Here is a 17,031-nt window from a genome sequence, read left to right on the forward strand (position 1 = left end):
GTATCTTCCCTAGTGCTTAGTTCAGTGCTTTTCACATATTAAGCACTTAACGAACACCACAATTTACCATTATTATTTGTACTGTTATTATTAGTGAAATAGAGAAAGCAGGTATTTAATCTCCATTTTATGGATGAGGAAACTGAGGCCCAGAGAAGTTAAGTGATTTGCCCAAGGTCACACAACAGGCAACTAGCAGAGCTGGAATTCGAACTCAGGTCCTCTGACTTCCAGGGCGTTGCCCTTTTCACTGAGCTGAACTGCTTCTCCTGGGGTTTCCCTGGGGTGTGGTGCCAATTTGTTTTTTCTAAAGTTCCAGGACCATTTAGCCTATAACTTCCTCCTTTTGGAGATTGTGAAGTCTGACCCCTCTTCTTCGGAAATAACTCAGTTAATGTCGATGGCCGTGATGTGGAGCCATCCGTAGAGTTGAATAGGAAGCTTTTTTTTAAAGCGTTTGACTCTAGTTTTGATCTTAGCTGAGCTGGGTGAAGCCACGGCCATGCTGCTTCTCTGAGTCACAGTGTCACGATATCACGTGCCCTTTAGGGATGATCAGTCTCCTGTCTGGCTCCAGCTTGGCAGCTTTGGCCGCAGATGATTCTGGCCTGGGCCATGGTGGTATGTTAGCACTTAGTTAGTGATGGTGTTGATGGAATACTTACTATATGCAAAGCCCCGCGTCAAGTATCACAGTGAATACAAAATCACCCAGTCTAAAATGGTCACCTGTCCCACACGGGGCTCATAATCTTGGTGAGGGAGAGCAACCACATAGAAGATCAATCAATCAATCAATCAATCAATCAATCATATTTATTGAGTGCTTACTGTGTGCAGAGCACTGGACTAAGTGCTTGGGAAGTACAAGTTGGCAACATATAGAGACAGTCCCCACCCAACAGTGGGCTCACAGTCTAAAAGGGGGAGACAGAACAAAACCAAACATACTAACAAAATAAAATAAATAGAATAGATATGTACAAGTAAAATAAATAAATAGAATAATAAATATGTACAAACATACATATATACAGGTGCTGTGGGGAAGGGAAGGAGGTAAGATGGGGGGATGGAGAGGGGGATGAGGGGGAGAGGAAGGAAGGGGCTCAGTCTCAGAAGAGAGGAATAAATTATGGAAAACAAATTGCAGACCATGGGAGCATCAAAAAATTCACAGATCCATAACTCTGAGTTTAGGAAGGTAAACACTCCTGATGTTCTTCCCACTTGAGGCTGTAGTCCCTGTTTCCAAACGCCTCCAGCTTACCAAAATTCTACATTTCTGTAGGCCAATGTTGATCCCCAGCTTCTCGGTATGATGCAGTTTCTGTTAGGCTAGGTTCTTGACTTGAGTCCTTACCACATATGGATCCTTAAATTTGGGCTAAAGGTGGTTTTTCCTGCCAAAATATTAGGTCAAAAACACCCAGACACGGTTACGAAATAGATGGAAATAGGTGAAGATTTTTTTTAATGGTATTGGTTGAAGTGCTTACTATGTGTCAAGGACTGTACTAAACACTGGGTTAGATACAAGCTAATCAGATTAGACATGGTCAATGTCCCACAGTTGTAATCTCCATTTTACAGATGAGATAACTGAGGCACAGAGAAGTTAAGTGACTTGCTCAAGGTCACACAACACATAGGTGGAGCTGGGGTTAGAGCTCAGGTCTTCTGAGTCTATCAGTCTCATCTATATCACCATTGACCTCTTGCCCACATCCTGCCTCAGGCCTGGATTGTCCTTCCTCTTCATATCTGACAAACAATTACTCTTTCCTCCGTCAAAGCCTCATTGAAGGTCCTTCTCTCCCAAGAGGCCTTCCCTAACAAAGCCCTCATTTCCTTTTCTTCCTCTCCCTTCTATGTCTCCCTGAGTTACTCCCTTTATTCATCCCCCCGCTCAGCCCCACAGAACTTATGTGCATGTCTGTAATTTATTCATATTAATGCCTTCTCCCCCATTAGACTGTAAGCTTGTTGTGGGCAGGGAACCTGTCTGTTTTATTGTACTCTCCCAAGTGCTTAGTACAGAGCTCTGCGCACTTTAAGTGCTCAATAAGTACAGTTGAGTAATTGATTCTACATCTCCTGAGCACTGAATTTAACTGGCTTTGTTTTAATAAGCTGTTTCTTAGTCTAGTGGAAGTTTTTTCACCTTCCACAGTAATTCTGGTTTGTAGCACAGAATGTTTCTTTTGTACCATAGTAAGTGATTTTAGGATGCTAGTACTTTCGCTTTCTAGTATTATATCCAAGACTCTTAGCAGAATCCAATGTCCTCCTTTTCAGCTAATGAATTTGGGGATTAAATCCAAAATGAAAAGTATGATGCTTACTGCTTTGAATGGGGGAAAAAAATGTTTACTTTGGTCAAGGATACCATGGTTTTAAGAGAAAATCCTCTAGATTGTGGTGCATGATTCACCTAAAGTACTGAAAAGTCTTCCTCACTCCCATTCTTATATGTATTCTCAATCCAGTCGTCATGTTGGAGCCTGACGTTTTAAAAGTTTAGACCTGAGTCAGATAAACTGTGCATTGAATTTTCTGTGTGAGGCCTTTTATTTGTATTCAAGCTAGATTTCAGCACTTTGATTTATAATATTAATGAGATAATTTCTAATAGACTTGTACGGAAAAAAGATAGTCTACACTTTTCATCTACTAGACAGGAGTTCGAAATTTCTCCTTCCTCCTTTAAAAGAGCTTCGTGCTTTAGACAAAGCTGTATATTGAAAGCTCAGCTAATTGCCCAGATCCCTCAAGGTCAACTACATGCATTAGATTTTGAGTAGGAGGATTTGGAGTGGAAGCGTGAAAAGGAATACTTCATTCAGAGAAATAGGCCTAAATGGTATTCCAGCAATTTAGAGCACTTAACAGAATTCTTAGGTAAATGGAAAAGGTCACTTGGCTTTGTGGATATCAGGTCTACAGAGTAAACCTCAATTACAATTTAAACATCCTCTAAAGAAATGGTGGATGAATCTTGACCTATCACCTCTCCCTGGTTGCACAAAACATGATTTTTTTTAAACAAAAAACTGTGGTTAGTCATGATACTATGAGCTTGAGGAGAAGAATCCTGACTGAATTCTTGCTTGCACATGCATTTTAATAATAATAATAATAATCATAATAATGGCATTTATGAAGCTCTTACTATGTGCAAAACACTGTTCTACGTGCTGGGGATGTTACAAGGTGATCAGGTTGTCCCTTGGTGGGCTCACAGTCTTCATCCCCATTTTAGATGAGGTAACTGAGGCACAGAGAAGTTAAGTGACTTGCCCAAAGTCACACAGCTGGCAATTGGTGGAGTCGGGGTTTGAGCTCCGACTCCAAAGCCCGTGCTCTTTCCAATGAGCCACGCTGCTGCATTTTGAAATGTAATTGAGCCAATGGTCATTGCCATTAATTGTTCGGTAGCTCTGACATTGTTCCCTAGTCTGCCTTATTTGAGAGGACCGGGCATGTTTTCTTTGAACAGAAATTACATCCCTTGGTTCTCCAGAGGCGAAAAAACCATCATACCTCATTTAGGATAGGGAAAATGGAACGTTTTCAGACTAATTTCTTTGGACTTTTATGGAAGTTCTAAGGTAGTCGATGTCCTCAAAATAAAGGTTGACTTCTCTGAAGATCAATAGCTATTTCTATGTCTCTGGAAAACGTTATGCCAGTAATTTGAGAGGAAGATAGAAAGTTTCCAGAGACTGGAAACACTTTAAGCCTACCCACTGAGAAAAGAGTACTTCTAAGGTCAACTGTAAATTCTATAAATAACAGGCAATTATAAATATGAAGGGATATTTCCAGTTGATTTCCAGACTTGTTTTTTCCGTGCAGAAAAGTGTTTTGAAAAGCACATCCCTCCCTGTGGCAAGAAGCTATTTAAGTCCAGGAAAAGCTGCTCATTCGACATACTTTTTCATTTCCACTGTTTAGAATGATGAAATTTTTCTCTAGAAATGCAGTAGTAGTAAAGGTATTTATTGAACACCTCCTAAGTGCAATGTACTGTACTGTGTGTTTGGAAAAGAACAGAAGCACAAGACACAATCCCTCATTACAAGGAGTTTATACACCTAGCCTAAACTAGTACATCACTGAATCAAACCCACTGATGCATTTTCACTTCTTGACATTGTTGCTAATAGGGAATCTTCTTAATATTTAATAAATAGATTTATAAATCAGAATTACTCTATTTTAGCATTCCCGCAGTGGCTCTGAGGAAATACTTCCAGATTTCTTTTTATTTTATATTTCCTAAGTAGATTTTTTTTACCTTTAGAATGTTTATTCAGTTGATTAAACCAGCAGTGTAACCTGTCTGGATGCTTTAAAATCTACTCTGTAATGGAATTATGTTGAAAAAATTAAATTAGAGATAGACACGTAAGCATTGAATAAATATTTAGATAGTTAAAATAATGAAGGCCCATCGGCAAAACAACATAAAAACATGCATTTAGAGAATTTCATTAATGCCACTTAGGAAGCTAATGGAGGATTGGGAATAATATGACCCACATGCCAATTGTGAAAATGCATAAAGGAACTGAACCCAGAGAAGTGGAATGTTTTCTCTTCCGTGACTGCAGTTATTTTTGATTGAGGAGGATTCAAGCTTATAAAGATAGTTGAGAGAGGATGAGTGGAAAACCAAAACACTCCTAGCTGTCAGGAAATCTAAAACTCTCACTAGACTTTAGGATCAAGTCAGTTGCTGACATAGTGCATTGAGAAGGAAAGGCATTTTTTTTTTGACATTTAATTAAACGTAAATTCTGTCCTTTCTCTTCTGGACATCCAGGGGAAACTGGAAGATCCCACAATGCTCTCTAAAATGAATAGGAGAAACCCAGAGTGATCTGGTCATTATCCTCTTGAACTGAATGAAATGCTAACATTTCCTCCTAGCATCAGAATAGGATATAATATGAATGAGTCAAGCCATATTTGTTTATATCAATGTCTGTCTCTTCCTCTAGACTAAGCTCATTGTGGGCAAGGAATGCATCTGTCAACCTAATTTTATTGTACTATCCCAAGTGCTTAGTAGAGGGTTCAGCACACAGCACTCAATAAATACCATTGATGATGATGATCAGATGAGGTAACTGAGGCACAGAGAAGTTAAGTGACTTGCCCAAAGTCACACAGCTGACAATTGGCGGAGCCGGGGTTTGAACCCGTGACCACTCTTAGAATCAGTGTTGTTCTCTCTTCCCCTCTCGCCTGTCTCTCAACCTTTTTTAGCTTGGGCCTGCGATGAAAACCCAAGTCTCTGCCTCGTGTCTTAGGCAAATAAGGTGGGAGAAGCTGTTTGACATTCAAGCTGAAACACCCTGTGCCGTACCTAAGTACTGTTGTTTAAAGCTCGAATGGATGTGCTGGTATGCATTTAAATATGCCGAAATAAGGAAATGGAGACACTCCATAGAGGTGTAGGTTCGATCACTTTGGCACAACTTGAGCCTGGTTATCTAGGTGTTTACAGTAAAAGGAGAAACAAAGAAACTAAACCCAGGAAACATAATTCACCTACTCTAAGTAGACATAGGATTCATTTATGAGAAGCAGCGTGGCTCAGTGGAATGAGCACAGGCTGTGGAGTCAGAGGTCATGGGTTCAAATCCCAGCTCTGCCAGTTGTCAGCTGTGTGACTTTGGGCAAATCACTTCACTTCTCTGTGCCTCAGTGACCTCATCTGGAAAATGGAGATGAAGACCGTGAGCCCCCCAGGGGACAACCTGATCACCTTGTAACCTCCCCAGCGCTTAGAACAGTGCTTTGCACCTAGTAAGAGCTTAATTAATGCCATTATTATTATTATTCATTCAATCATATTTGAGTGCTTACTGTGTGCAGAGCACTGTACTAAGCACTTCCCTACATTAATACGAGAGTTACCCCAAGCCTTGTTCCGAAGGTGGAGAAAAGAGAACAGTGATGGTGTACCAATTCTTTTAAGGGTCCCCACCACTGGCTGCTTGTTAGTGGTGAATACTTCACTCCCTCCTCCCACTTCAGGCCATGCTTAATTTTACCATCATTAAGAGTTTCCACGCTGTGGTACTGTACTCTCCCGTGGGCTTAGTACATTGTTCTGTACATAGTAAGCACTCAGTAAATACGATTGATTGATTGATTGATTAAATACCATTGTCTGACTGTTCTGCTCACCTCAGGTGAATCAGGGCAACCTGCCATAAATGGATGGGGAGGGATTCCCCCCGATACACACAACCAGGGCTGCAGCTGGAGGGTTTCCAGTACTCTACCAGCCTCGACTACCAGAGGGAGAGTCAAGTAGAGGCATATTCATCCCATTCCTAACTTGGCCAGTGGCTACCGAGTGGAAAGCAATCTGCTATAAATCCAAACTCACCTGCGCCGGGCAGCAGCAGCTTGGGAGAGAGTTGAGGGGGGAGACTCAAGTTGACTGCGTGGAACAAGGCAGTGGTAAGCCACTTCCAAACTTTTATCAAGGAAACTCTATGGATTCATTACCAGAATGATTGCAAATGGAGATGAGGCATTCTGAGGACTGGGGTGTCCAAGGCATCGCTATGGGTTGGAGATGACTCGGCAGCCTAAGACAAGGCAAGAAGAGGGTCCAAAGGGCAGGACAAACATCAAGTAAAGAAGGGAAGTTGTAAAGGGAAAGGAAGAGAAACTAGTGAAAGGAAAATGGACGGAAGGGAGAGAAGGAATAAAATTTTAAAAGAAGCAACAGTAGTGAGTGCGGATGTTCCAGTTAATAGTGTTCTTCTTCTTCTTATTATTATTATTGTTATGGTACTTGTTCAGAGCTTACTATGTGTCAAGCACTGTTCTTGTGCTGGCGTAGATAAAAGTTAATCAGGTTGGGCACTGTCCCTGTCCCACTTGGGGCTCGCAGGTTAAGTAGGAGGGCATAGGATTTAATCCTCATTTTACAGTTGAGGAAACTGAGGCACAGAGAAGTTGTTTCGACCAAGGTCACACAGCAAGCAATCGGTAAAACTGAGGTTAGAACCCATGTCCTCTGATTCCAGGCCTCGTGTCCCTTCTACTAGGCCATGCCACTTGATATTGAGCCCGCTGTTGGGTAGGGACCATCTCTATATTTTGCCAACTAGTACTTCCCAAGTGCTTAGTACAGTGCTCTGCACACAGTAAGTTCTCAATAAATACGAATGAATAAATGAGTGCCTTCTGAATTAATCAGTGGTATTTATTAAGTGTTTACACAGTACAAAGCACTGTACTGAATGCTTGGGAGAGCACAATAGAGTAAGTAGCCATGATCCCTGCCCTCATGGAGTTTAAAATCCAGCAGGGGAGTTAGACATTAACTTAAATTTCATAGGGGAAGTAACTGAGTATGAAGATATGGAGACGCAGGATTGCCTAGTGGCTTGAGAGTCAGAGGTCATGGATTCTAATCCCAACTCTGCCAGTTGTCTGCTGCATGACCTTGGATAAGTCACTTACCTTCTCTGTGCCTCAGTTACCTCATCTGTAAAATGGGGATTGAGAATGTGACCCTCACATGGGACAACCTGATTACCTTGTACCTACTCAAGTGCTTAGAACAGTGCTCGGCACATGGTAAGCGCTTAACAAATACCTTCATTATTATTATTATTATTTGTACATAAGTACTGTGTGGGCGGGAGGATGGACTAAGTGTGTGGGTGATGCAGTAGATGGGGAAATAGAGTTGGGGGTTGAGAAATTAGTCAGGGAAGACTTTCTGGAGGAGATGTGATTTTAATAGGACTTTGAAGAAGTGGAGAATAGTAGTCTGTCTCATGTAAGGGGTAACGCAAGGCACTGCACTAAGCACCCTTGGTCAGTATCATAATTATTATAATTACTTTGGTATTTGTTAAGTGCTTACTATGTGCCAAGCACTGTTCTAAGCACTAAGATAGATACAAGGTAATCAGGTTATCCCAAGTGGGGCTCACAGTCTTAATGCCCTTTTTACAGATGAGGTAACTGGGACACAGAGAATTTAAGTGACTTGCCCAAAGTCACACAGCAGACAAGTGGTGGAGATGGGATTAGAACCCACATCCTCTGATTCTCAAGCCCGTGCTCTTTCCACAAGATGTGTTTCCTGCCCACAAGCAGCTTGCATTCTGGTTGGGGCAACTCCTTAGTCCACTTGGAACTGGCTGTGATGGCAAGTGACAGCAGCTCCATTCAGTAGGCCCACTGTGGGCCAGCCAGTTAGGACTACTGATGCCGCTGCCATGATCCTTATTTCTTAGGCAACGTCCTCCTCCCTGGACCAGAGCACCTGTGTAGTGGATAGAGCACAGGCCTGGGATTCAGAAGGTCATGGGTTCTAATCCCATCTCCACCACTTGTCTACTATGTGACCTTGGGCAAGTCACTACACTTTTCTGTGCCTCAGTTCCCTCATCTGTAAAATGGGGATTGAGATTGTGAGCCCAGCGTGGGACAGGGACTTTGTCCATCCTGATTTGTTTGTATCCACCCCAGTGCATAAAACAGTGTCCAGCACATAGTAAGTGCTTAACAAATGCCATAATAATAATTAAGAGACTGTAACCACCCTTAGGGCTTTAGCATTAGGCTGTATGGCAGTGTCTCCACCAAACGTGTCCTAGTGGAAAGTCCATGGGCCTAGCAGTCAAAGAACCCGGGTTCAAATGTTAGCTCCACCATTTGTCCACTGTGTGACCTTGGGCAAGTCACTTAACTGCTCTGTGCCTCATTCATTCATTCAATTGCATTTATTAAGCACTTACTGTGTGCCAAGCACTGTACTATGCACTTGGAAAGTACAATTTGGCAACGAATAGAGATAATCCCTCCCCAACAACAGGCTCACAGTTTAGAAGGGGGGGAGACAGACAACAAAATAAAGCAGTGTGGCTCAGTGGAAAGAGCCCTGGCTTTGGAGCCAGAGGTGATGGGTTCAAATCCCGTCTCCACCACTTGTTAGCTGTGTGACTTTGGGCAAGTCACTTAACTTCTCTGGGCCTCAGTTACCTCATCTGTAAAATGGGGATTAAGACTGTGAGCCCCCTGTGGGACAACCTGATCACCTTGTAACCTCCACAGTGCTTAGAACAGTGCTTTGCACATAGTAAGCGCTCAATAAATGCCATTAAAAAAATTTTAAAAAAATAAATAAAAAGTAGACGAGCATCAATAACATCAATATAAATAAATAGAATTAGATATGTACACATCATTAATAAAATAAATAGAAAAAATATATACATATGTACACAAGTGCTGTGGGGTGAGGAGGGGAGTTGAGCAGGGGGAGGGAGTAGGGGCGATGGGAAGGGGATGAGGAGCAGAGGAAAAGGGGAGCTCAGTCTGGGAAGGCCTCCTGGAGGAGGTGAGCTTTCAGTAAGGCTTTGAAGGGGAGAGGTGTGCTAGTTTGGTGGATATGAGGAGGGAGGGCATCCCAGACCAGAGGTAGGACGTGGGCCAGCGGTCAATGACGAGACTCGCAGGAATGAGGCCCAGTGAGGAGGTTAGTGGCACCAGAGGAGCGGAGTTTGGGGGCTGGAATGGAGAAGGAGAGAAGGAAGGTGAGGTAAGAGGGGGCAAGGTGATGGAGAGCTTTGTAGCCAATAGTGAGGAGTTTTTGCTTAATACAAAGGTTGATAGGCAACCACTGGAGATTACTGAGCAGGGGGATGATATGCCCAGAGCGTTTCTGTAGAAAGCTAATCCGGGAGCAGAGTGAAGTATAGACTGAAATGGGGAGAGACAGGAGGTTGGGAGGTCAGAAAGGATGGTGCTGCAGTAATCCAGTCGGGATATGATAAGTGATTGTACTAAAAAGGTAGCAGTTTGGATAGAGAGGAAAGGGAGGATCTTGGTGATGTTGTGAAGGTGAGACTGGCAGGTTTGGGTGACAGATTGGATATGTGGGGTCAGTGAGAGAGCAGAATCATGGATGACACCAAGGTTGTGGGCATGTGAGACGGGAAGGATGGTAGTGTCAGCCACAGTGATGGGAAAGTCAGGGAGAGGACAAGATTTGGGCAGGAAGATAAGGAGCTCAGCCTTGGACATGCTGAGTTTTAGGTGGCAGGAGGGCATCTGGGTGGAGATGTCCTGAAGGCAGGAGAAGATACGAGCCTGGAGGGAGGGAGAGAGAACAGGGCAGGAAATGTAGATTTGGGTAGAGTTGCCTCAGTTACTTCAACTGTAAGACCGTGAGTGTCATGTGGGACGTGGGCTGAATCCATTAATTATCTTGCAGTTACCCCAGCACTTAGTACTGTGCTTGGAACATAATAAGCCCTTAACAATACCATTTAGAAAATGAAAAAAAAAAACCATTTATCAGTAGTCATTTACACGGTGCTAAAGGCAGGAAGATGATAGCGTGTCCCTGTAGGTGAGTCTCAAGGGGACAGATTAGTGGAAACACATTCAAGAACACATTCCAGACCTGGACGATTGGTTCTACGTAAATATTACAGTTTTACTCCTAAAACGTAGTGACGTATTCAGGACAAGTAGACAGAACCTACAAAGTAGAAAGTGGTGTCTGACTTTTTCCAGCTACTTCTTATTCATTGAGGACTGGAACATAAATCATTCCTATACTCCCAGTGGGAAATGTAATATATTTGATAAAAATGTAGAAATGTTTTTCACATTTTATCTCATAGAATCCCTCTGGCATTAATTATTTGTTGAGAAGTGGAATTCAACCTATAGGTACGTGTCAGAAGGTGGTGGGAGTATCAGAAATATAGTGAAAATTAGCATTATTTTCATGACGTTCTGTTGCATTAGCACTGAGGGCTGGGAAACTCAAGCTTCCTATCAGACTAATTGGTAGTAAAGAAAAAAAAAAGGAAGATGGAGAAACTATAAATTACCATGAATTGAGCAGCGCATTGTATAGTAGCGGTATCTTACCAAACCCGTCTCAGAAGTATGTTTAGTTTTAGCATAAGGCTTAATCGCTTTATTACATAAATGTTTTCCTGAAGGAAGTTTTTTTCAAAATTAAAGATTTAAGCAGATTCGCTACAGGAAGCTCAACTCGGCAGTCAAGCCCAGTCTCCTAGACAGACAGCTCTGGGTTTAAATTGCTTATGCTCCTGAAGGAGCTGACTCTGTTGAGCTGAACATTGTCGTTCATGAACTATTCTGTGTTCCTGCGTACTGCCTGGTTCTACTAAAACTCCTTGGATTTGGGTCCAGGATTACCAGAGAACCAGGTTCTCTCAAAGCGGGTGGAACCTAGAAACCTGTCCCCAGAGTCTTGCAGAGTCAATCTGTTTCTTTTCCAACTGTATTCTAACTGGAGATTGTTCCCAGTCAAGCATCCTTCTCCCTCTCTCCTCTTCCCTTGTCTTCTATCTCCCCCTCCCCGTCTTCATCGTCCTCCTCCTCCTGTATGAGGAGTTTTCATCACTTCTTGGAAGTGGCTATTTTAGCCCCAAAGATCATCATTATTGTTATTCACTGTGTGTGAGCATTGTATCAGGTGTTTGGAAGAGTAACATGAAAGTAGTTATCCCTTTTCTTGAAGGAGTTGCAATGTAATGGCAAGGGACATGCATACATGGAATGGGAATGCTTAGGAATAAAAAGCTCATACTGATAATAATAAGAAAATGTGAATACATAAGTGGAATAAATACATCAGCATACATGTAAATTAATAGCATTAATTGATTATCTACTGTGTGCAAAAACTGTTTGGGAGAGTACAGTGGAGATTCAAAAAAAAATTAATCCTACACTCAAGAAGCTTGGAATCTAAAAGGGGAAAGAGGAAGAAAAACTACAACTAGTTATAGGATAAAAGTGGGGAATGATGGTTATAAGTAATAAATTGATACGTTAATTGGAGGTGTGGGTGGTTGTAAAGTAGAAAAGCTAAAGTGGCTGTTTAGAATGACATTGTGGAGGAGGAAATTTGTTTGGGTTCCCTCCTGGAAGAGGTGGAATTTCAGAAGGATTTTGAATTTCGGTGGAATTGCGTTTTGGTGAATTTAAAGAGGGGAAGGGTTCTAGGTAGGGAGAAGTTGTTCTATTCAGGAGGAGAATCATGAGCAAGGAGCTGGAGGTGAGAGAGGTAAGAGTAAGGGGAGATTGGGGATGAGTGAGAAGGTGACCTTGAAGGAGCAAAGAGCAGGATTAGGAGAGGAGCAGGTGAAGAAAGCAGACATGCAAGAAGAAAAGAGTGGCCTCTGAAGCCTGTGGTCAGGAGATTTTGCTTGGTGAGGAAGCTCTTGGGTAGCCAGAAGAAGTGCTTACTTTGCCTCACTAAGCACGGGGAAGGAAACAAGTTAATCAGGTTGGACAGATTGGCTAATGCTCAAGTTTGTGTTTTATATCAGCTGTTTAGAACCTAGTATCATCCTTCAGCTAACAGAGATTGGTTTTCAACACCACTTTATTATTTTTGGAAATGGCACAGTTGTTCTGGAGAACTTATACAGCTGCTATAAAGAATAACTCTAAAATGCTTTAAAAAACCACACAAATAGACCCATAGTGTGTGGCTCTAGTTGAACCCTGTTGTATAATCTTTTCAAAATTTTAATAACTGATCTTCACAGGGTAAATTTGTCAGTTTACAGCCTTAATATCTGACCTATTTTTCTTTGCTCACTTCTTTGGCTTTCAGACAATTCTTTGAAATCCATAAACAATGCAATACTTTTTACTGGAAAATTGGAGGGGAAAAAAAATTGAAAGTAGTAAAGTTCCACAGTATGATCTCTTTTCCCTAAGAAGATTGTTTTACCTTTAAGCATATACTATAGCAGGATAATACTCAAAAATATTCCAGGAGACAGTGTGCTCTTCTCACTATTTATAAAACATTCAAGAATTAAAAAGAGAGAAAATAGGTGTATGCATGTGGCCTAAATGACCAATTTGTAACCCACAGTCCTGACTATATTGTGCACACAAAAAGGCCATCTTTTGTAGTGTTGTCATGGTTAATGTTTGCGGTGCCCACTGCTGTTTTCTCTTTTGACTCCTTGTCTCTTGTTGCTTGAAAAGTGACTCCTTGCTTGATAGCAGTACTTCCAGGCTGTCTCAGTTGAGATGCTGCTTTGTCCTAATCTATCCTGGAAATCTTTTCTCTGCCCTCCTGGCTTTCAATTTCCTAATTTCAGCTCTTCATCAGCTGTCTGGGTGTCCAACTGTTGCTCATTCTCTTCTTGTGTTTCAGCCACTGCAGCTATATTGAGGAGGGCATAGCTTTGAAGTTAGGAGTCTATGTTCCAGAATTTTTTCTGGGACAAAGTGCCACTGTAACCATTTGACAGTCTCCCAAAGAGTATGATGGCCTTTCTTGATTTGATTTTCCATTTGCTTATATATCAGTTGGCACTGGGCTGCCTAGGCAACAGAACTCTGGGACAGGTTTTAGCTCTGTGTTACCCATATACATTTTGGGTATACGGCTTCCCTGGTGCACACTGATTCATCACTTAATTTTTCTTTAGACTTATCTTCAGTCCTGAACATCTGGCTGATTCAGTGAAGAAGTTTACAACTATTTGCTTTTCTTCTTGGGTGTGGGCTTCTAGAGCATAGTGTTCTCCATAATAATTCTTGAATGAACTGTCTCTAGGACTTTGGATGATGCTGAAAGTGAGTTGGAAGAATTTCCCAGAGGTTCAAAAGCATATTCTAACATCTGCATCCATATCTCTTGTTTGCATCTGCCAGCGTGCCTGCATAAAGAAATCATCACAAAAGAATATGAAAAATATCACAGTTGTTGAGTGAGAAGCAAAGCAACCTGAAGTCTTTCAACCGGCAGTAAGGCATATTTGCTAGCTTAAAATAAAAGCTATGGAAGCGATGGCACCTTTTATGGACCTTTATTGTCTCCTTTATTGAGATCCCAAAACATCACTGCCTTGTAATCTTTCAAATTCTGAGATAACTCTAACTCAAACTCAGTATTTTTAACCTTCAGAATTGATTTTATTAAAATATCAACCCAGATTTAAGGATGAAAAGCATCATGATATATTTCCTGGTGTGGATAAAAACATGTTCATGATATAAGAATGATAATAATAATGACAAGCACTTATTAAACACTTAGTATTTACCATGGTGAAGCAATAAGATCACACAAATTTAATTGCTAAAACCTTTCCCCAAAGAGACCACACTGGAAAACTGGCCAGACCTTATAGCTCTTATTCCAGTGACAAAAGAATCCTTGAAGAAATCTCTTTGTGGTTACTGTGGGATTCAGGTCCAAAATCAAGGCTTTCAGGGTCTCATTCTGATACCTTAAATTTTCTCAGCTCCTTTAAGAAAGACCTGATAAGACGTCTTCTTTGCATGAGACATATGACTTAGCTATTCTCACCAGTTCTTTATCAATTTCCAAATGCTGCCACATTCTGGAAAGGAGTCTACGAGTTCCGTGTCATTTCTGGCTAATCATTGCAATCTTTCAACTGTGTTTTCCCATTAGGTTGGAAGCCTCTTGGGGGCAAAGCCCATGCCATTCATTTCTAATATACTTCTGTAAGGACTGTGTAAAACCATTGATAGCATGATTAATGTCCTACTGAACTGAAGCAGGATATGATTATCTTCAATTCTTTTATTGCATTTTGGGAGAGAGGTCTTTGGTCATCAAATATTTGATTTCTGTCTTCTTCAAATTCCCTTCTCTGTCCCAAAGGGTCTCCTTTGATTTCCCTCACACATCAAAGCACTCTTACATCTCTCACAACCTGTAGCCCAGAATTCTGTTCTGGGAACTGTACTGTCCAGGATCAATGAGCTGCTGTAAGATCAGCAGTCTGAACTTTTTCTGGTTTTCCCAAGTTTTCTACTCTTATGCCAATTCTCCCTGTTACAGTCTGAAAATAGGTTTTTAAATCACTGCTGTTTCCCAATATTCTTATTTATTGTATGTCGCTGGAAAACAGTGAAACCTAATGGAAAAAGCATGGGACTGGGAATTGAGATATTTGGATGAGAAGCAGCATAGCCTAATGGCAAGAGCCTGGGCTTGGAAATCAAAGGACATGGGTTCTAATCCCGCCTCCACCACGAGTCTTCTGTGTGACCTTGGGCAAATCACTTCACTTCTCTGGGCCTCAGTTACCTCAACTGTAAAATGGGATTAAGACTGTGAGCCCCGTGTAGGACAGCCTGATTACCTTGTATTTACCCCAGTGCCAAGAACAGTGCTTGGCACGTAGTAAGCGCTTAACAAATACTATAATTATTATTCGACTACTGACTCTACCAGCTGTATAACCTTGGGTGGCTCATTTCTGCCTCTTGTTACTTTTGCGGGAAATGGGGATAAAATACCTGTTCTGCTTCCCTCTGAAACTATGAGTCACTGGGTCTTATCTGATTTTCTTGTATCTATTCCAGTGAGTAGCGGCGTTTGGTATCTCGTTGTTGTTGTTGTCTTATACCATCGAGCCATGTCCAACCCATGGTGATGCCATGGACACATCTCTCCTAGAGCACTGCACCTCTAACTGCAATCATGCAGTGTATCCACAGAGTTTTCTTGGTAAAAATATGGAAGCGGTTTACTATTGCCTCCTTCCGCGCAGTAAACCTGAATCTCCGCCCTCGACTCTCTTCCATGCTGCTGCTGAGGTGTTTTGAGTTGTAGCAGATTGCCTTCCACTCACTAGCCACTGCCCAAGCTAGGAACAGAATGGATATGCCTCTGCTTGACTCTCCCTCCCATAGTCGAGACTGATACAGTACTGGAAACGCTCCAGGTGCGACCCTGAGAGGTGGTTTGGTATGTACTAATAAGTGCCTATTAAATACTTGTTTTTGTTGTTGTTCCTCCTTCCTCCTCCTCCTCCTTCTTCTTAATATGTCTTCATATTAACCAGGAAATATATCAGGTGATAGTCTTCATCCTTTCAATCTGGGTTCATATTTTAATAAAATTAGTCCTGGGGATTAAAAATACCACTTGACTCAGAGTTGGAGAAGTATCTCAGTGTTTGAGAGATTAGAAGGGCAGTGACATTTTGGGATGTGGATCACGAGGAGAGAAAAGAAGTATGTAAAAAATTTGAGGGATAAGAGCATAGCAAGTTACAGAAAAAATCCATGAATACTAAAGCATGATTGTACCTTTTCCAGGGGAGGAAAAAATTAAGATTGCATTGAATAATGTTGGTGATACTTCTAGGCTGACCTAGAACAGTTCCCATATCATGTAAAATGTCTTTAAATGGGTCACCTTTTAAATGCCATAATTTCCCAAACTGTTATCTACCACATGCTGTATTCCAGGATCTTATTTACCATTCTGACTATTCTATTTTGGAGAATAAATCTTTTTTGTAGAAATGTCTTGACTCCTCTCCATGAGAGTCCAATAACAATAATAATTAAAAATTATATTGATATATTAATAATAATTATTATTAATTATATTAGTTATTATAATATAATAATGATTATTATTATGTTGGTATTTGCTAAGCACTTACTATATGCCAAGCACTGTTCTAAGCACTGGGGCAGATACAAGGTAATCAGGTTGTCCCACCTGGGAATCACAGTCTTCATCCCCATTTTACAGTTGAGGGAGTTGAGGCCCAGCAAAATTAAGTGACTTGCCCCAGGTCACACAGCTCACAAGTGGAGAAGTCAGGATTAGAACCCATGACCTCTGGCTCCCCAGCCCGTGCTCTTTCCTGACTGATAAGATGCAGTTTGAGGTAGTGTTGTTGGGTATCAATCACTGCATATAGCTGCTGAAAAAAAAAGACTAATAACTATATAAGGAGCAGTACAGAGGAATTCCTCATAGTTCTATATCAGAGCTACCATCCCATCATTCCTATTTTTCCCAAAGGGTCCCATCTTTCCAAAAATACATTTTGAATCATTTTGAATCAGAGACACCTCTGGAGTCTCTTCTCTTTCGACATCAGCAAATAAATAACAAATTCTAAGTGTTCAGTGGGGGAAAGGGGTTCCTCTGCAGGGTTCATCATTCCACAGCAAATGTGCCATTGAAACTGCCTTGGC

The 17,031-nt window shown here is 41.5% G+C and overlaps 1 non-coding gene across 1 annotated transcript; it reads right to left on the reverse strand.

Moving 5' to 3' along the window:
- Window positions 1-15,638: 15,638 nt before the first annotated feature.
- Window positions 15,639-15,776, reverse strand: LOC119944914. The gene has a single exon (XR_005456055.1). It is a non-coding gene; the product is annotated as a small nucleolar RNA SNORA7 (small nucleolar RNA).
- Between the last annotated feature and the right edge of the window lie 1,255 nt (window positions 15,777-17,031).

Source organism: Tachyglossus aculeatus, chromosome 23 (assembly GCF_015852505.1).
Source record: "Tachyglossus aculeatus isolate mTacAcu1 chromosome 23, mTacAcu1.pri, whole genome shotgun sequence".
Lineage (NCBI taxonomy): Eukaryota > Metazoa > Chordata > Mammalia > Monotremata > Tachyglossidae > Tachyglossus > Tachyglossus aculeatus.